This window comes from Heterodontus francisci, chromosome 34 (assembly GCF_036365525.1).
Source record: "Heterodontus francisci isolate sHetFra1 chromosome 34, sHetFra1.hap1, whole genome shotgun sequence".
NCBI lineage: Eukaryota > Metazoa > Chordata > Chondrichthyes > Heterodontiformes > Heterodontidae > Heterodontus > Heterodontus francisci.
Window position 1 is genome coordinate 18,947,283 of NC_090404.1, and position 20,158 is coordinate 18,967,440.

Genomic DNA, 20,158 nt, shown 5'->3' on the forward strand with positions numbered 1-20,158 from the left:
GCTGCCCGCAGTACTTTTACTTGCCGTCACCTCTTTCTGAACTCTATGGCACTGCAGGTCTGTGGCCCTGTTGCTCCCCTTCGCACGCTTTTTCAGGCATTGTCCACAAAGCAGTTTATTTTGCTGTCAATGGCACCAGGATGCCTCAAATAGCTGTAATGGCTGTGATGGCTATTTGCAGCATTTTATTTTAAGCCTGCTTTTCAATCGACCTGCACTGGCCTTTTTCAGCCTTTTGCAAGCTTGTCTTTGAATTAACTTGCAGCGGCATGCCCCAAATCAACCGATCACACCCCTTCGCTACTGAACCGCCGGCCCCTCAGTGCAGCTACTCACTGTCGCCAATGAAGTACTGCCTTCTGATAGTGCTTCACCTCTCGGAGCTCTGTCGACAGCTTCTGCGCCCCTCGCGGAATTCTGCTGCAGTGCCAAGCTGAATGTGACGCTCTCCCGATGTGCCGTAAAAAGTCCAAATCGTCGACAAATCGTTCGCTGTGACCGCATTGTGTTCCCTCTATCCTTCAAACACAAAGTCGCCAATCAATCACGCAGGTAGGACAGGTAAACTATATTGTGACTTCTTGATTTGACGATGAGAGTAGAATATCAATATCGCTGGAGAGTTTTCACCAGAGCGTCTTGCTCGTTCAACAAACAGATTCCGACTGCTATGTCACGTGACAGACGACATCATATCCTCCCTGACGATGCATACGAGTTGTCGACATACCCGCTGAAAGACGTACGACAACAGCAACCATCGTCGGGGATCTGTGGACTTGCACTCCAAGGTGCCATTGTTCCTTTATACTTCTTCCATTTATTGTGTATTCCCTCGCCTTATTAGCCTTCCCCAAATGCGTTCCCTCACACCTCTGTGGATTGAATTCCAATTGCCGCTGTTCTGCCGATGTCACTCGTCCGTTCATATCTTCCTGCAGTCTCCAGCTTTCTCCTCATTATCACCCCTAAAGCCCAGTCTCCTTTGACAGCACCTTCCAAACCCGTCACCTCGATCGCCTTAAATGACAAGGGCAACAGTCGCATGGGGAACACCACTACCTACAAGTTCCCCACCAAAGCACACACCATCCTGACGTGGCATTATATCGCCGTTCTTTCACTGTCACTGAGTCACAATTCTGGAAGCCCCTCCCTAACAGCACTGGGTGTACCGGCTGCACATGGACTGCAGTAGTTCAAGAAGGTGGCTCGCCACCACCACCTTCTCAAGAGCAATTATTGATGGGCCAGCGATGCTAACATCCCATGAAGGAAGATAAAAGGGAACATGTGAGAAACTCAGTTCTCCTGGGTGGCAATTTGTTATTTGGCGATTTGAACGGAGGGAAGCCAGCAGAAAGATGCAAAGCAATGTTCAAATAGACTGACATTTTTGTTTATTTTTTCACGGGGCATCAGTGAGAAAGGCAGCATTTATTGTCCGTCCTTAATTGCCCTTGAAAGGTCAGTGGCCAGTTCGGCCATTTCAGAGGGCAGTTAAAAGTACTGTGGGTCAGGAGGCGCCAGAAGAGGTAAAGGAAGGCAGATCTCTTTCCTGAAATGACATCGGTGCAGCAGATGGGTTTTCCAGCAAAGGATGATGGTTTCACAGCACCTTGAGTGAGCCAAGGTGAAATGGGGCATATTTGCATTTGTGAATGAATTGGAAAATGGTTGAGCTGTTGTGGGGGGATTTGTATTAGCATTTGCTCATGGATTGTAAATGCAACGCACCCAAGCAAGGCAATTACTGCCCCTGCGCTTAAATTAGTGGCCTGTATGGGGATTGAACCTAGGACCTTGGCGTTATTAGCACCACGCTCTAACCATCTGAGCTAACAGGCCTTGACACTCAACTACCTGTTAATGTTAATGTTGTACGTCTGTCACCTTTCATCAGCACTCTCTTTCTCTCTCCACAGATGCTGAGTTTTAGCAACACTTGCTCTTTTTCTTTCACATTTCCAACATGCACACACACTTTGACTTTGATTTCTATCTTCAAATGGCTTTTGCAAACTCCATTTATCCACAAAGCCTGCATTACCAATTCAACAATGCAACCACTCGGCCTGCACTTTCAATGCATTGTGCTTGCAAATTCCTCTCACTTCCATCTTCCCAAGCAAAGACCTCCATTCACAGGATCATTCTGAAGAAAAGCACCTTTCAATCACCAATCAATTCCTTTACAGCCACAACCTCGACTGCAAGGTAGCGTGGCCGAGCGGTCTAAGGCGCTGGATTAAGGTTCCAGTCTCTTCGGAGGCGTGGGTTCGAATCCCACCGCTGCCAGCATTTGACTCCCTGTCCCTTTTGGGCACACTCATTCTGCTGTGCTGGGCACATTGTCGCCGGGACAAGTCCACTTCTTCCCTGCGGCCCCTTTGCTTTCACCACCTTGGCTCCTGTGCCAGTATTTGAAGACATGGCTAATGCTCGCAAACTCTCTTGGCCTGCGAGCGTTACCTTTCTATTTATGCTACTCTTTCAATAAAACTTCAATGTCAAGACATTCTACCAGGGCATTTTGAAAATCTTCATTGTCATTCGCAACTCTGCAATTCTTTCACATGAGTCCATTTCAGAAAGGTTTCAATCCTTGCCATTGTCCCTATAGCCACTGACAAATTGCTCCATTCTCTCTTTTCACCGCTGTCTATATCACAGAAATTCCAACCCATGTCTTCTGAAATTGAGTTTCGCATGGATTTCTGCTTCTCGAGTGCTCTATATTTTCTTACCATCTTTCTGATCATCTTCCGATAAGCCTCAGCTATTCGGCCTCTGAAGACCTTCGATTGCCATAGCTATCTTCATTTGAACTGCTAGTTTATCTGCTTCTGATGCAGCCAAATCAAAGAACCATAGCTCTACCATTTCTTTGAAAAGTTTGAATTTGGCAAGAGGATCGAGGCTTTCCACTTGGTAGATGGGAATTTAAACGTCATCATGTGGACATTCCTGGGATTTTCCCTGCTTTCCGAGGTAGGAAGAAGCTTTCCTGCTTTCCTCTGCACGAAGGTTTCAATGTGCTGCCGATCTGGCTGCCCGCAGTACTTTTACTTGCCGTCACCTCTTTCTGAACTCTATGGCACTGCAGGTCTGTGGCCCTGTTGCTCCCCTTCGCACGCTTTTTCAGGCATTGTCCACAAAGCAGTTTATTTTGCTGTCAATGGCACCAGGATGCCTCAAATAGCTGTAATGGCTGTGATGGCTATTTGCAGCATTTTATTTTAAGCCTGCTTTTCAATCGACCTGCACTGGCCTTTTTCAGCCTTTTGCAAGCTTGTCTTTGAATTAACTTGCAGCGGCATGCCCCAAATCAACCGATCACACCCCTTCGCTACTGAACCGCCGGCCCCTCAGTGCAGCTACTCACTGTCGCCAATGAAGTACTGCCTTCTGATAGTGCTTCACCTCTCGGAGCTCTGTCGACAGCTTCTGCGCCCCTCGCGGAATTCTGCTGCAGTGCCAAGCTGAATGTGACGCTCTCCCGATGTGCCGTAAAAAGTCCAAATCGTCGACAAATCGTTCGCTGTGACCGCATTGTGTTCCCTCTATCCTTCAAACACAAAGTCGCCAATCAATCACGCAGGTAGGACAGGTAAACTATATTGTGACTTCTTGATTTGACGATGAGAGTAGAATATCAATATCGCTGGAGAGTTTTCACCAGAGCGTCTTGCTCGTTCAACAAACAGATTCCGACTGCTATGTCACGTGACAGACGACATCATATCCTCCCTGACGATGCATACGAGTTGTCGACATACCCGCTGAAAGACGTACGACAACAGCAACCATCGTCGGGGATCTGTGGACTTGCACTCCAAGGTGCCATTGTTCCTTTATACTTCTTCCATTTATTGTGTATTCCCTCGCCTTATTCGCCTTCCCCAAATGCGTTCCCTCACACCTCTGTGGATTGAATTCCAATTGCCGCTGTTCTGCCGATGTCACTCGTCCGTTCATATCTTCCTGCAGTCTCCAGCTTTCTCCTCATTATCACCCCTAAAGCCCAGTCTCCTTTGACAGCACCTTCCAAACCCGTCACCTCGATCGCCTTAAATGACAAGGGCAACAGTCGCATGGGGAACACCACTACCTACAAGTTCCCCACCAAAGCACACACCATCCTGACGTGGCATTATATCGCCGTTCTTTCACTGTCACTGAGTCACAATTCTGGAAGCCCCTCCCTAACAGCACTGGGTGTACCGGCTGCACATGGACTGCAGTAGTTCAAGAAGGTGGCTCGCCACCACCACCTTCTCAAGAGCAATTATTGATGGGCCAGCGATGCTAACATCCCATGAAGGAAGATAAAAGGGAACATGTGAGAAACTCAGTTCTCCTGGGTGGCAATTTGTTATTTGGCGATTTGAACGGAGGGAAGCCAGCAGAAAGATGCAAAGCAATGTTCAAATAGACTGACATTTTTTGTTTATTTTTTCACGGGGCATCAGTGAGAAAGGCAGCATTTATTGTCCGTCCTTAATTGCCCTTGAAAGGTCAGTGGCCAGTTCGGCCATTTCAGAGGGCAGTTAAAAGTACTGTGGGTCAGGAGGCGCCAGAAGAGGTAAAGGAAGGCAGATCTCTTTCCTGAAATGACATCGGTGCAGCAGATGGGTTTTCCAGCAAAGGATGATGGTTTCACAGCACCTTGAGTGAGCCAAGGTGAAATGGGGCATATTTGCATTTGTGAATGAATTGGAAAATGGTTGAGCTGTTGTGGGGGGATTTGTATTAGCATTTGCTCATGGATTGTAAATGCAACGCACCCAAGCAAGGCAATTACTGCCCCTGCGCTTAAATTAGTGGCCTGTATGGGGATTGAACCTAGGACCTTGGCGTTATTAGCACCACGCTCTAACCATCTGAGCTAACAGGCCTTGACACTCAACTACCTGTTAATGTTAATGTTGTACGTCTGTCACCTTTCATCAGCACTCTCTTTCTCTCTCCACAGATGCTGAGTTTTAGCAACACTTGCTCTTTTTCTTTCACATTTCCAACATGCACACACACTTTGACTTTGATTTCTATCTTCAAATGGCTTTTGCAAACTCCATTTATCCACAAAGCCTGCATTACCAATTCAACAATGCAACCACTCGGCCTGCACTTTCAATGCATTGTGCTTGCAAATTCCTCTCACTTCCATCTTCCCAAGCAAAGACCTCCATTCACAGGATCATTCTGAAGAAAAGCACCTTTCAATCACCAATCAATTCCTTTACAGCCACAACCTCGACTGCAAGGTAGCGTGGCCGAGCGGTCTAAGGCGCTGGATTAAGGTTCCAGTCTCTTCGGAGGCGTGGGTTCGAATCCCACCGCTGCCAGCATTTGACTCCCTGTCCCTTTTGGGCACACTCATTCTGCTGTGCTGGGCACATTGTCGCCGGGACAAGTCCACTTCTTCCCTGCGGCCCCTTTGCTTTCACCACCTTGGCTCCTGTGCCAGTATTTGAAGACATGGCTAATGCTCGCAAACTCTCTTGGCCTGCGAGCGTTACCTTTCTATTTATGCTACTCTTTCAATAAAACTTCAATGTCAAGACATTCTACCAGGGCATTTTGAAAATCTTCATTGTCATTCGCAACTCTGCAATTCTTTCACATGAGTCCATTTCAGAAAGGTTTCAATCCTTGCCATTGTCCCTATAGCCACTGACAAATTGCTCCATTCTCTCTTTTCACCGCTGTCTATATCACAGAAATTCCAACCCATGTCTTCTGAAATTGAGTTTCGCATGGATTTCTGCTTCTCGAGTGCTCTATATTTTCTTACCATCTTTCTGATCATCTTCCGATAAGCCTCAGCTATTCGGCCTCTGAAGACCTTCGATTGCCATAGCTATCTTCATTTGAACTGCTAGTTTATCTGCTTCTGATGCAGCCAAATCAAAGAACCATAGCTCTACCATTTCTTTGAAAAGTTTGAATTTGGCAAGAGGATCGAGGCTTTCCACTTGGTAGATGGGAATTTAAACGTCATCATGTGGACATTCCTGGGATTTTCCCTGCTTTCCGAGGTAGGAAGAAGCTTTCCTGCTTTCCTCTGCACGAAGGTTTCAATGTGCTGCCGATCTGGCTGCCCGCAGTACTTTTACTTGCCGTCACCTCTTTCTGAACTCTATGGCACTGCAGGTCTGTGGCCCTGTTGCTCCCCTTCGCACGCTTTTTCAGGCATTGTCCACAAAGCAGTTTATTTTGCTGTCAATGGCACCAGGATGCCTCAAATAGCTGTAATGGCTGTGATGGCTATTTGCAGCATTTTATTTTAAGCCTGCTTTTCAATCGACCTGCACTGGCCTTTTTCAGCCTTTTGCAAGCTTGTCTTTGAATTAACTTGCAGCGGCATGCCCCAAATCAACCGATCACACCCCTTCGCTACTGAACCGCCGGCCCCTCAGTGCAGCTACTCACTGTCGCCAATGAAGTACTGCCTTCTGATAGTGCTTCACCTCTCGGAGCTCTGTCGACAGCTTCTGCGCCCCTCGCGGAATTCTGCTGCAGTGCCAAGCTGAATGTGACGCTCTCCCGATGTGCCGTAAAAAGTCCAAATCGTCGACAAATCGTTCGCTGTGACCGCATTGTGTTCCCTCTATCCTTCAAACACAAAGTCGCCAATCAATCACGCAGGTAGGACAGGTAAACTATATTGTGACTTCTTGATTTGACGATGAGAGTAGAATATCAATATCGCTGGAGAGTTTTCACCAGAGCGTCTTGCTCGTTCAACAAACAGATTCCGACTGCTATGTCACGTGACAGACGACATCATATCCTCCCTGACGATGCATACGAGTTGTCGACATACCCGCTGAAAGACGTACGACAACAGCAACCATCGTCGGGGATCTGTGGACTTGCACTCCAAGGTGCCATTGTTCCTTTATACTTCTTCCATTTATTGTGTATTCCCTCGCCTTATTAGCCTTCCCCAAATGCGTTCCCTCACACCTCTGTGGATTGAATTCCAATTGCCGCTGTTCTGCCGATGTCACTCGTCCGTTCATATCTTCCTGCAGTCTCCAGCTTTCTCCTCATTATCACCCCTAAAGCCCAGTCTCCTTTGACAGCACCTTCCAAACCCGTCACCTCGATCGCCTTAAATGACAAGGGCAACAGTCGCATGGGGAACACCACTACCTACAAGTTCCCCACCAAAGCACACACCATCCTGACGTGGCATTATATCGCCGTTCTTTCACTGTCACTGAGTCACAATTCTGGAAGCCCCTCCCTAACAGCACTGGGTGTACCGGCTGCACATGGACTGCAGTAGTTCAAGAAGGTGGCTCGCCACCACCACCTTCTCAAGAGCAATTATTGATGGGCCAGCGATGCTAACATCCCATGAAGGAAGATAAAAGGGAACATGTGAGAAACTCAGTTCTCCTGGGTGGCAATTTGTTATTTGGCGATTTGAACGGAGGGAAGCCAGCAGAAAGATGCAAAGCAATGTTCAAATAGACTGACATTTTTTGTTTATTTTTTCACGGGGCATCAGTGAGAAAGGCAGCATTTATTGTCCGTCCTTAATTGCCCTTGAAAGGTCAGTGGCCAGTTCGGCCATTTCAGAGGGCAGTTAAAAGTACTGTGGGTCAGGAGGCGCCAGAAGAGGTAAAGGAAGGCAGGTTTCTTTCCTGAAATGACATTGGTGCAGCAGATGGGTTTTCCAGCAAAGGATGATGGTTTCACAGCACCTTGAGTGAGCCAAGGTGAAATGGGGCATATTTGCATTTGTGAATGAATTGGAAAATGGTTGAGCTGTTGTGGGGGAATTTGTATTAGTATTTGCTCATGGATTGTAAATGCAATGCACCCAAGCAAGGCAATTACTGCCCCTGTGCTTAAATTAGTGGCCTGTATGGGGATTGAACCCAGGACCTTGGCATTATTAGCACCACGCTCTAACCATCTGAGCTAACAGGCCTTGACACTCAACTAACTACCTGTTAATGTTAATGTTGTACGTCTGTCACCTTTCATCAGCACTCTCTTTCTCTCTCCACAGATGCTGAGTTTTAGCAACACTTGCTCTTTTTCTTTCACATTTCCAACATGCACACACACTTTGACTTTGATTTCTATCTTCAAATGGCTTTTGCAAACTCCATTTATCCACAAAGCCTGCATTACCAATTCAACAATGCAACCACTCGGCCTGCACTTTCAATGCATTGTGCTTGCAAATTCCTCTCACTTCCATCTTCCCAAGCAAAGACCTCCATTCACAGGATCATTCTGAAGAAAAGCACCTTTCAATCACCAATCAATTCCTTTACAGCCACAACCTTGACTGCAAGGTAGCGTGGCCGAGCGGTCTAAGGCGCTGGATTAAGGTTCCAGTCTCTTCGGAGGCGTGGGTTCGAATCCCACCGCTGCCAGCATTTGACTCCCTGTCCCTTTTGGGCACACTCATTCTGCTGTGCTGGGCACATTGTCGCCGGGACAAGTCCACTTCTTCCCTGCGGCCCCTTTGCTTTCACCACCTTGGCTCCTGTGCCAGTATTTGAAGACATGGCTAATGCTCGCAAACTCTCTTGGCCTGCGAGCGTTACCTTTCTATTTATGCTACTCTTTCAATAAAACTTCAATGTCAAGACATTCTACCAGGGCATTTTGAAAATCTTCATTGTCATTCGCAACTCTGCAATTCTTTCACATGAGTCCATTTCAGAAAGGTTTCAATCCTTGCCATTGTCCCTATAGCCACTGACAAATTGCTCCATTCTCTCTTTTCACCGCTGTCTATATCACAGAAATTCCAACCCATGTCTTCTGAAATTGAGTTTCGCATGGATTTCTGCTTCTCGAGTGCTCTATATTTTCTTACCATCTTTCTGATCATCTTCCGATAAGCCTCAGCTATTCGGCCTCTGAAGACCTTCGATTGCCATAGCTATCTTCATTTGAACTGCTAGTTTATCTGCTTCTGATGCAGCCAAATCAAAGAACCATAGCTCTACCATTTCTTTGAAAAGTTTGAATTTGGCAAGAGGATCGAGGCTTTCCACTTGGTAGATGGGAATTTAAACGTCATCATGTGGACATTCCTGGGATTTTCCCTGCTTTCCGAGGTAGGAAGAAGCTTTCCTGCTTTCCTCTGCACGAAGGTTTCAATGTGCTGCCGATCTGGCTGCCCGCAGTACTTTTACTTGCCGTCACCTCTTTCTGAACTCTATGGCACTGCAGGTCTGTGGCCCTGTTGCTCCCCTTCGCACGCTTTTTCAGGCATTGTCCACAAAGCAGTTTATTTTGCTGTCAATGGCACCAGGATGCCTCAAATAGCTGTAATGGCTGTGATGGCTATTTGCAGCATTTTATTTTAAGCCTGCTTTTCAATCGACCTGCACTGGCCTTTTTCAGCCTTTTGCAAGCTTGTCTTTGAATTAACTTGCAGCGGCATGCCCCAAATCAACCGATCACACCCCTTCGCTACTGAACCGCCGGCCCCTCAGTGCAGCTACTCACTGTCGCCAATGAAGTACTGCCTTCTGATAGTGCTTCACCTCTCGGAGCTCTGTCGACAGCTTCTGCGCCCCTCGCGGAATTCTGCTGCAGTGCCAAGCTGAATGTGACGCTCTCCCGATGTGCCGTAAAAAGTCCAAATCGTCGACAAATCGTTCGCTGTGACCGCATTGTGTTCCCTCTATCCTTCAAACACAAAGTCGCCAATCAATCACGCAGGTAGGACAGGTAAACTATATTGTGACTTCTTGATTTGACGATGAGAGTAGAATATCAATATCGCTGGAGAGTTTTCACCAGAGCGTCTTGCTCGTTCAACAAACAGATTCCGACTGCTATGTCACGTGACAGACGACATCATATCCTCCCTGACGATGCATACGAGTTATCGACATACCCGCTGAAAGACGTACGACAACAGCAACCATCGTCGGGGATCTGTGGACTTGCACTCCAAGGTGCCATTGTTCCTTTATACTTCTTCCATTTATTGTGTATTCCCTCGCCTTATTAGCCTTCCCCAAATGCGTTCCCTCACACCTCTGTGGATTGAATTCCAATTGCCGCTGTTCTGCCGATGTCACTCGTCCGTTCATATCTTCCTGCAGTCTCCAGCTTTCTCCTCATTATCACCCCTAAAGCCCAGTCTCCTTTGACAGCACCTTCCAAACCCGTCACCTCGATCGCCTTAAATGACAAGGGCAACAGTCGCATGGGGAACACCACTACCTACAAGTTCCCCACCAAAGCACACACCATCCTGACGTGGCATTATATCGCCGTTCTTTCACTGTCACTGAGTCACAATTCTGGAAGCCCCTCCCTAACAGCACTGGGTGTACCGGCTGCACATGGACTGCAGTAGTTCAAGAAGGTGGCTCGCCACCACCACCTTCTCAAGAGCAAATATTGATGGGCCAGCGATGCTAACATCCCATGAAGGAAGATAAAAGGGAACATGTGAGAAACTCAGTTCTCCTGGGTGGCAATTTGTTATTTGGCGATTTGAACGGAGGGAAGCCAGCAGAAAGATGCAAAGCAATGTTCAAATAGACTGACATTTTTTGTTTATTTTTTCACGGGGCATCAGTGAGAAAGGCAGCATTTATTGTCCGTCCTTAATTGCCCTTGAAAGGTCAGTGGCCAGTTCGGCCATTTCAGAGGGCAGTTAAAAGTACTGTGGGTCAGGAGGCGCCAGAAGAGGTAAAGGAAGGCAGATCTCTTTCCTGAAATGATATCGGTGCAGCAGATGGGTTTTCCAGCAAAGGATGATGGTTTCACAGCACCTTGAGTGAGCCAAGGTGAAATGGGGCATATTTGCATTTGTGAATGAATTGGAAAATGGTTGAGCTGTTGTGGGGGGATTTGTATTAGCATTTGCTCATGGATTGTAAATGCAATGCACCCAAGCAAGGCAATTACTGCCCCTGCGCTTAAATTAGTGGCCTGTATGGGGATTGAACATATGACCTTGGCGTTATTAGCACCACGCTCTAACCATCTGAGCTAACAGGCCTTGACACTCAACTACCTGTTAATGTTAATGTTGTACGTCTGTCACCTTTCATCAGCACTCTCTTTCTCTCTCCACAGATGCTGAGTTTTAGCAACACTTGCTCTTTTTCTTTCACATTTCCAACATGCACACACACTTTGACTTTGATTTCTATCTTCAAATGGCTTTTGCAAACTCCATTTATCCACAAAGCCTGCATTACCAATTCAACAATGCAACCACTCGGCCTGCACTTTCAATGCATTGTGCTTGCAAATTCCTCTCACTTCCATCTTCCCAAGCAAAGACCTCCATTCACAGGATCATTCTGAAGAAAAGCACCTTTCAATCACCAATCAATTCCTTTACAGCCACAACCTTGACTGCAAGGTAGCGTGGCCGAGCGGTCTAAGGCGCTGGATTAAGGTTCCAGTCTCTTCGGAGGCGTGGGTTCGAATCCCACCGCTGCCAGCATTTGACTCCCTGTCCCTTTTGGGCACACTCATTCTGCTGTGCTGGGCACATTGTCGCCGGGACAAGTCCACTTCTTCCCTGCGGCCCCTTTGCTTTCACCACCTTGGCTCCTGTGCCAGTATTTGAAGACATGGCTAATGCTCGCAAACTCTCTTGGCCTGCGAGCGTTACCTTTCTATTTATGCTACTCTTTCAATAAAACTTCAATGTCAAGACATTCTACCAGGGCATTTTGAAAATCTTCATTGTCATTCGCAACTCTGCAATTCTTTCACATGAGTCCATTTCAGAAAGGTTTCAATCCTTGCCATTGTCCCTACAGCCACTGACAAATTGCTCCATTCTCTCTTTTCACCGCTGTCTATATCACAGAAATTCCAACCCATGTCTTCTGAAATTGAGTTTCGCATGGATTTCTGCTTCTCGAGTGCTCTATATTTTCTTACCATCTTTCTGATCATCTTCCGATAAGCCTCAGCTATTCGGCCTCTGAAGACCTTCGATTGCCATAGCTATCTTCATTTGAACTGCTAGTTTATCTGCTTCTGATGCAGCCAAATCAAAGAACCATAGCTCTACCATTTCTTTGAAAAGTTTGAATTTGGCAAGAGGATCGAGGCTTTCCACTTGGTAGATGGGAATTTAAACGTCATCATGTGGACATTCCTGGGATTTTCCCTGCTTTCCGAGGTAGGAAGAAGCTTTCCTGCTTTCCTCTGCACGAAGGTTTCAATGTGCTGCCGATCTGGCTGCCCGCAGTACTTTTACTTGCCGTCACCTCTTTCTGAACTCTATGGCACTGCAAGTCTGTGGCCCTGTTGCTCCCCTTCGCACGCTTTTTCAGGCATTGTCCACAAAGCAGTTTATTTTGCTGTCAATGGCACCAGGATGCCTCAAATAGCTGTAATGGCTGTGATGGCTATTTGCAGCATTTTATTTTAAGCCTGCTTTTCAATCGACCTGCACTGGCCTTTTTCAGCCTTTTGCAAGCTTGTCTTTGAATTAACTTGCAGCGGCATGCCCCAAATCAACCGATCACACCCCTTCGCTACTGAACCGCCGGCCCCTCAGTGCAGCTACTCACTGTCGCCAATGAAGTACTGCCTTCTGATAGTTCTTCACCTCTCGGAGCTCTGTCGACAGCTTCTGCGCCCCTCGCGGAATTCTGCTGCAGTGCCAAGCTGAATGTGACGCTCTCCCGATGTGCCGTAAAAAGTCCAAATCGTCGACAAATCGTTCGCTGTGACCGCATTGTGTTCCCTCTATCCTTCAAACACAAAGTCGCCAATCAATCACGCAGGTAGGACAGGTAAACTATATTGTGACTTCTTGATTTGACGATGAGAGTAGAATATCAATATCGCTGGAGAGTTTTCACCAGAGCGTCTTGCTCGTTCAACAAACAGATTCCGACTGCTATGTCACGTGACAGACGACATCATATCCTCCCTGACGATGCATACGAGTTGTCGACATACCCGCTGAAAGACGTACGACAACAGCAACCATCGTCGGGGATCTGTGGACTTGCACTCCAAGGTGCCATTGTTCCTTTATACTTCTTCCATTTATTGTGTATTCCCTCGCCTTATTAGCCTTCCCCAAATGCGTTCCCTCACACCTCTGTGGATTGAATTCCAATTGCCGCTGTTCTGCCGATGTCACTCGTCCGTTCATATCTTCCTGCAGTCTCCAGCTTTCTCCTCATTATCACCCCTAAAGCCCAGTCTCCTTTGACAGCACCTTCCAAACCCGTCACCTCGATCGCCTTAAATGACAAGGGCAACAGTCGCATGGGGAACACCACTACCTACAAGTTCCCCACCAAAGCACACACCATCCTGACGTGGCATTATATCGCCGTTCTTTCACTGTCACTGAGTCACAATTCTGGAAGCCCCTCCCTAACAGCACTGGGTGTACCGGCTGCACATGGACTGCAGTAGTTCAAGAAGGTGGCTCGCCACCACCACCTTCTCAAGAGCAATTATTGATGGGCCAGCGATGCTAACATCCCATGAAGGAAGATAAAAGGGAACATGTGAGAAACTCAGTTCTCCTGGGTGGCAATTTGTTATTTGGCGATTTGAACGGAGGGAAGCCAGCAGAAAGATGCAAAGCAATGTTCAAATAGACTGACATTTTTTGTTTATTTTTTCACGGGGCATCAGTGAGAAAGGCAGCATTTATTGTCCGTCCTTAATTGCCCTTGAAAGGTCAGTGGCCAGTTCGGCCATTTCAGAGGGCAGTTAAAAGTACTGTGGGTCAGGAGGCGCCAGAAGAGGTAAAGGAAGGCAGATCTCTTTCCTGAAATGACATCGGTGCAGCAGATGGGTTTTCCAGCAAAGGATGATGGTTTCACAGCACCTTGAGTGAGCCAAGGTGAAATGGGGCATATTTGCATTTGTGAATGAATTGGAAAATGGTTGAGCTGTTGTGGGGGGATTTGTATTAGCATTTGCTCATGGATTGTAAATGCAATGCACCCAAGCAAGGCAATTACTGCCCCTGCGCTTAAATTAGTGGCCTGTATGGGGATTGAACCTAGGACCTTGGCGTTATTAGCACCACGCTCTAACCATCTGAGCTAACAGGCCTTGACACTCAACTACCTGTTAATGTTAATGTTGTACGTCTGTCACCTTTCATCAGCACTCTCTTTCTCTCTCCACAGATGCTGAGTTTTAGCAACACTTGCTCTTTTTCTTTCACATTTCCAACATGCACACACACTTTGACTTTGATTTCTATCTTCAAATGGCTTTTGCAAACTCCATTTATCCACAAAGCCTGCATTACCAATTCAACAATGCAACCACTCGGCCTGCACTTTCAATGCATTGTGCTTGCAAATTCCTCTCACTTCCATCTTCCCAAGCAAAGACCTCCATTCACAGGATCATTCTGAAGAAAAGCACCTTTCAATCACCAATCAATTCCTTTACAGCCACAACCTTGACTGCAAGGTAGCGTGGCCGAGCGGTCTAAGGCGCTGGATTAAGGTTCCAGTCTCTTCGGAGGCGTGGGTTCGAATCCCACCGCTGCCAGCATTTGACTCCCTGTCCCTTTTGGGCACACTCATTCTGCTGTGCTGGGCACATTGTCGCCGGGACAAGTCCACTTCTTCCCTGCGGCCCCTTTGCTTTCACCACCTTGGCTCCTGTGCCAGTATTTGAAGACATGGCTAATGCTCGCAAACTCTCTTGGCCTGCGAGCGTTACCTTTCTATTTATGCTACTCTTTCAATAAAACTTCAATGTCAAGACATTCTACCAGGGCATTTTGAAAATCTTCATTGTCATTCGCAACTCTGCAATTCTTTCACATGAGTCCATTTCAGAAAGGTTTCAATCCTTGCCATTGTCCCTATAGCCACTGACAAATTGCTCCATTCTCTCTTTTCACCGCTGTCTATATCACAGAAATTCCAACCCATGTCTTCTGAAATTGAGTTTCGCATGGATTTCTGCTTCTCGAGTGCTCTATATTTTCTTACCATCTTTCTGATCATCTTCCGATAAGCCTCAGCTATTCGGCCTCTGAAGACCTTCGATTGCCATAGCTATCTTCATTTGAACTGCTAGTTTATCTGCTTCTGATGCAGCCAAATCAAAGAACCATAGCTCTACCATTTCTTTGAAAAGTTTGAATTTGGCAAGAGGATCGAGGCTTTCCACTTGGTAGATGGGAATTTAAACGTCATCATGTGGACATTCCTGGGATTTTCCCTGCTTTCCGAGGTAGGAAGAAGCTTTCCTGCTTTCCTCTGCACGAAGGTTTCAATGTGCTGCCGATCTGGCTGCCCGCAGTACTTTTACTTGCCGTCACCTCTTTCTGAACTCTATGGCACTGCAGGTCTGTGGCCCTGTTGCTCCCCTTCGCACGCTTTTTCAGGCATTGTCCACAAAGCAGTTTATTTTGCTGTCAATGGCACCAGGATGCCTCAAATAGCTGTAATGGCTGTGATGGCTATTTGCAGCATTTTATTTTAAGCCTGCTTTTCAATCGACCTGCACTGGCCTTTTTCAGCCTTTTGCAAGCTTGTCTTTGAATTAACTTGCAGCGGCATGCCCCAAATCAACCGATCACACCCCTTCGCTACTGAACCGCCGGCCCCTCAGTGCAGCTACTCACTGTCGCCAATGAAGTACTGCCTTCTGATAGTGCTTCACCTCTCGGAGCTCTGTCGACAGCTTCTGCGCCCCTCGCGGAATTCTGCTGCAGTGCCAAGCTGAATGTGACGCTCTCCCGATGTGCCGTAAAAAGTCCAAATCGTCGACAAATCGTTCGCTGTGACCGCATTGTGTTCCCTCTATCCTTCAAACACAAAGTCGCCAATCAATCACGCAGGTAGGACAGGTAAACTATATTGTGACTTCTTGATTTGACGATGAGAGTAGAATATCAATATCGCTGGAGAGTTTTCACCAGAGCGTCTTGCTCGTTCAACAAACAGATTCCGACTGCTATGTCACGTGACAGACGACATCATATCCTCCCTGACGATGCATACGAGTTGTCGACATACCCGCTGAAAGACGTACGACAACAGCAACCATCGTCGGGGATCTGTGGACTTGCACTCCAAGGTGCCATTGTTCCTTTATACTTCTTCCATTTATTGTGTATTCCCTCGCCTTATTAGCCTTCCCCAAATGCGTTCCCTCACACCTCTGTGGATTGAATTCCAATTGCCGCTGTTCTGCCGATGTCACTCGTCCGTTCATATCTTCCTGCAGTCTCCAGCTTTCTCCTCATTATCACCCCTAAAGCCCAGTCTCCTTTGACAGCACCTTCCAAACCCGTCACCTCGATCGCCTTAAATGACAAGGGCAACAGTCGCATGGGGAACACCACTACCTACAAGTTCCCCACCAAAGCACACACCATCCTGACGTGGCATTATATCGCCGTTCTTTCACTGTCACTGAGTCACAATTCTGGAAGCCCCTCCCTAACAGCACTGGGTGTACCGGCTGCACATGGACTGCAGTAGTTCAAGAAGGTGGCTCGCCACCACCACCTTCTCAAGAGCAAATATTGATGGGCCAGCGATGCTAACATCCCATGAAGGAAGATAAAAGGGAACATGTGAGAAACTCAGTTCTCCTGGGTGGCAATTTGTTATTTGGCGATTTGAACGGAGGGAAGCCAGCAGAAAGATGCAAAGCAATGTTCAAATAGACTGACATTTTTTGTTTATTTTTTCACGGGGCATCAGTGAGAAAGGCAGCATTTATTGTCCGTCCTTAATTGCCCTTGAAAGGTCAGTGGCCAGTTCGGCCATTTCAGAGGGCAGTTAAAAGTACTGTGGGTCAGGAGGCGCCAGAAGAGGTAAAGGAAGGCAGATCTCTTTCCTGAAATGATATCGGTGCAGCAGATGGGTTTTCCAGCAAAGGATGATGGTTTCACAGCACCTTGAGTGAGCCAAGGTGAAATGGGGCATATTTGCATTTGTGAATGAATTGGAAAATGGTTGAGCTGTTGTGGGGGGATTTGTATTAGCATTTGCTCATGGATTGTAAATGCAATGCACCCAAGCAAGGCAATTACTGCCCCTGCGCTTAAATTAGTGGCCTGTATGGGGATTGAACCTAGGACCTTGGCGTTATTAGCACCACGCTCTAACCATCTGAGCTAACAGGCCTTGACACTCAACTACCTGTTAATGTTAATGTTGTACGTCTGTCACCTTTCATCAGCACTCTCTTTCTCTCTCCACAGATGCTGAGTTTTAGCAACACTTGCTCTTTTTCTTTCACATTTCCAACATGCACACACACTTTGACTTTGATTTCTATCTTCAAATGGCTTTTGCAAACTCCATTTATCCACAAAGCCTGCATTACCAATTCAACAATGCAACCACTCGGCCTGCACTTTCAATGCATTGTGCTTGCAAATTCCTCTCACTTCCATCTTCCCAAGCAAAGACCTCCATTCACAGGATCATTCTGAAGAAAAGCACCTTTCAATCACCAATCAATTCCTTTACAGCCACAACCTTGACTGCAAGGTAGCGTGGCCGAGCGGTCTAAGGCGCTGGATTAAGGTTCCAGTCTCTTCGGAGGCGTGGGTTCGAATCCCACCGCTGCCAGCATTTGACTCCCTGTCCCTTTTGGGCACACTCATTCTGCTGTGCTGGGCACATTGTCGCCGGGACAAGTCCACTTCTTCCCTGCGGCCCCTTTGCTTTCACCACCTTGGCTCCTGTGCCAGTATTTGAAGACATGGCTAATGCTCGCAAACTCTCTTGGCCTGCGAGCGTTACCTTTCTATTTATGCTACTCTTTCAATAAAACTTCAATGTCAAGACATTCTACCAGGGCATTTTGAAAATCTTCATTGTCATTCGCAACTCTGCAATTCTTTCACATGAGTCCATTTCAGAAAGGTTTCAATCCTTGCCATTGTCCCTACAGCCACTGACAAATTGCTCCATTCTCTCTTTTCACCGCTGTCTATATCACAGAAATTCCAACCCATGTCTTCTGAAATTGAGTTTCGCATGGATTTCTGCTTCTCGAGTGCTCTATATTTTCTTACCATCTTTCTGATCATCTTCCGATAAGCCTCAGCTATTCGGCCTCTGAAGACCTTCGATTGCCATAGCTATCTTCATTTGAACTGCTAGTTTATCTGCTTCTGATGCAGCCAAATCAAAGAACCATAGCTCTACCATTTCTTTGAAAAGTTTGAATTTGGCAAGAGGATCGAGGCTTTCCACTTGGTAGATGGGAATTTAAACGTCATCATGTGGACATTCCTGGGATTTTCCCTGCTTTCCGAGGTAGGAAGAAGCTTTCCTGCTTTCCTCTGCACGAAGGTTTCAATGTGCTGCCGATCTGGCTGCCCGCAGTACTTTTACTTGCCGTCACCTCTTTCTGAACTCTATGGCACTGCAGGTCTGTGGCCCTGTTGCTCCCCTTCGCACGCTTTTTCAGGCATTGTCCACAAAGCAGTTTATTTTGCTGTCAATGGCACCAGGATGCCTCAAATAGCTGTAATGGCTGTGATGGCTATTTGCAGCATTTTATTTTAAGCCTGCTTTTCAATCGACCTGCACTGGCCTTTTTCAGCCTTTTGCAAGCTTGTCTTTGAATTAACTTGCAGCGGCATGCCCCAAATCAACCGATCACACCCCTTCGCTACTGAACCGCCGGCCCCTCAGTGCAGCTACTCACTGTCGCCAATGAAGTACTGCCTTCTGATAGTTCTTCACCTCTCGGAGCTCTGTCGACAGCTTCTGCGCCCCTCGCGGAATTCTGCTGCAGTGCCAAGCTGAATGTGACGCTCTCCCGATGTGCCGTAAAAAGTCCAAATCGTCGACAAATCGTTCGCTGTGACCGCATTGTGTTCCCTCTATCCTTCAAACACAAAGTCGCCAATCAATCACGCAGGTAGGACAGGTAAACTATATTGTGACTTCTTGATTTGACGATGAGAGTAGAATATCAATATCGCTGGAGAGTTTTCACCAGAGCGTCTTGCTCGTTCAACAAACAGATTCCGACTGCTATGTCACGTGACAGACGACATCATATCCTCCCTGACGATGCATACGAGTTGTCGACATACCCGCTGAAAGACGTACGACAACAGCAACCATCGTCGGGGATCTGTGGACTTGCACTCCAAGGTGCCATTGTTCCTTTATACTTCTTCCATTTATTGTGTATTCCCTCGCCTTATTAGCCTTCCCCAAATGCGTTCCCTCACACCTCTGTGGATTGAATTCCAATTGCCGCTGTTCTGCCGATGTCACTCGTCCGTTCATATCTTCCTGCAGTCTCCAGCTTTCTCCTCATTATCACCCCTAAAGCCCAGTCTCCTTTGACAGCACCTTCCAAACCCGTCACCTCGATCGCCTTAAATGACAAGGGCAACAGTCGCATGGGGAACACCACTACCTACAAGTTCCCCACCAAAGCACACACCATCCTGACGTGGCATTATATCGCCGTTCTTTCACTGTCACTGAGTCACAATTCTGGAAGCCCCTCCCTAACAGCACTGGGTGTACCGGCTGCACATGGACTGCAGTAGTTCAAGAAGGTGGCTCGCCACCACCACCTTCTCAAGAGCAATTATTGATGGGCCAGCGATGCTAACATCCCATGAAGGAAGATAAAAGGGAACATGTGAGAAACTCAGTTCTCCTGGGTGGCAATTTGTTATTTGGCGATTTGAACGGAGGGAAGCCAGCAGAAAGATGCAAAGCAATGTTCAAATAGACTGACATTTTTTGTTTATTTTTTCACGGGGCATCAGTGAGAAAGGCAGCATTTATTGTCCGTCCTTAATTGCCCTTGAAAGGTCAGTGGCCAGTTCGGCCATTTCAGAGGGCAGTTAAAAGTACTGTGGGTCAGGAGGCGCCAGAAGAGGTAAAGGAAGGCAGATCTCTTTCCTGAAATGACATCGGTGCAGCAGATGGGTTTTCCAGCAAAGGATGATGGTTTCACAGCACCTTGAGTGAGCCAAGGTGAAATGGGGCATATTTGCATTTGTGAATGAATTGGAAAATGGTTGAGCTGTTGTGGGGGGATTTGTATTAGCATTTGCTCATGGATTGTAAATGCAACGCACCCAAGCAAGGCAATTACTGCCCCTGCGCTTAAATTAGTGGCCTGTATGGGGATTGAACCTAGGACCTTGGCGTTATTAGCACCACGCTCTAACCATCTGAGCTAACAGGCCTTGACA

General features: G+C 47.1%; 13 non-coding genes across 13 annotated transcripts; 6 read left to right on the forward strand and 7 right to left on the reverse strand.

The window, feature by feature from the left end:
- Nucleotides 1–1,774: 1,774 nt before the first annotated feature.
- Nucleotides 1,775–1,848, reverse strand: trnai-aau (transfer RNA isoleucine (anticodon AAU)). The gene has a single exon. It is a non-coding gene; the product is annotated as a tRNA-Ile (tRNA).
- Nucleotides 1,849–2,216: 368 nt separating this feature from the next.
- Nucleotides 2,217–2,298, forward strand: trnal-aag (transfer RNA leucine (anticodon AAG)). The gene has a single exon. It is a non-coding gene; the product is annotated as a tRNA-Leu (tRNA).
- A 2,526-nt stretch (nucleotides 2,299–4,824) lies between these two features.
- trnai-aau (transfer RNA isoleucine (anticodon AAU)) lies at nucleotides 4,825–4,898 on the reverse strand. Its single transcript has one exon. It is a non-coding gene; the product is annotated as a tRNA-Ile (tRNA).
- A 368-nt stretch (nucleotides 4,899–5,266) lies between these two features.
- trnal-aag (transfer RNA leucine (anticodon AAG)) lies at nucleotides 5,267–5,348 on the forward strand. Its single transcript has one exon. It is a non-coding gene; the product is annotated as a tRNA-Leu (tRNA).
- A 2,526-nt stretch (nucleotides 5,349–7,874) lies between these two features.
- Nucleotides 7,875–7,948, reverse strand: trnai-aau (transfer RNA isoleucine (anticodon AAU)). Its single transcript has one exon. It is a non-coding gene; the product is annotated as a tRNA-Ile (tRNA).
- Nucleotides 7,949–8,320: 372 nt separating this feature from the next.
- trnal-aag (transfer RNA leucine (anticodon AAG)) lies at nucleotides 8,321–8,402 on the forward strand. Its single transcript has one exon. It is a non-coding gene; the product is annotated as a tRNA-Leu (tRNA).
- A 2,526-nt stretch (nucleotides 8,403–10,928) lies between these two features.
- On the reverse strand, nucleotides 10,929–11,002 carry trnai-aau (transfer RNA isoleucine (anticodon AAU)). The gene has a single exon. It is a non-coding gene; the product is annotated as a tRNA-Ile (tRNA).
- Nucleotides 11,003–11,370: 368 nt separating this feature from the next.
- On the forward strand, nucleotides 11,371–11,452 carry trnal-aag (transfer RNA leucine (anticodon AAG)). The gene has a single exon. It is a non-coding gene; the product is annotated as a tRNA-Leu (tRNA).
- Nucleotides 11,453–13,978: 2,526 nt separating this feature from the next.
- On the reverse strand, nucleotides 13,979–14,052 carry trnai-aau (transfer RNA isoleucine (anticodon AAU)). The gene has a single exon. It is a non-coding gene; the product is annotated as a tRNA-Ile (tRNA).
- A 368-nt stretch (nucleotides 14,053–14,420) lies between these two features.
- Nucleotides 14,421–14,502, forward strand: trnal-aag (transfer RNA leucine (anticodon AAG)). Its single transcript has one exon. It is a non-coding gene; the product is annotated as a tRNA-Leu (tRNA).
- Nucleotides 14,503–17,028: 2,526 nt separating this feature from the next.
- On the reverse strand, nucleotides 17,029–17,102 carry trnai-aau (transfer RNA isoleucine (anticodon AAU)). Its single transcript has one exon. It is a non-coding gene; the product is annotated as a tRNA-Ile (tRNA).
- A 368-nt stretch (nucleotides 17,103–17,470) lies between these two features.
- Nucleotides 17,471–17,552, forward strand: trnal-aag (transfer RNA leucine (anticodon AAG)). The gene has a single exon. It is a non-coding gene; the product is annotated as a tRNA-Leu (tRNA).
- A 2,526-nt stretch (nucleotides 17,553–20,078) lies between these two features.
- Nucleotides 20,079–20,152, reverse strand: trnai-aau (transfer RNA isoleucine (anticodon AAU)). The gene has a single exon. It is a non-coding gene; the product is annotated as a tRNA-Ile (tRNA).
- Between the last annotated feature and the right edge of the window lie 6 nt (nucleotides 20,153–20,158).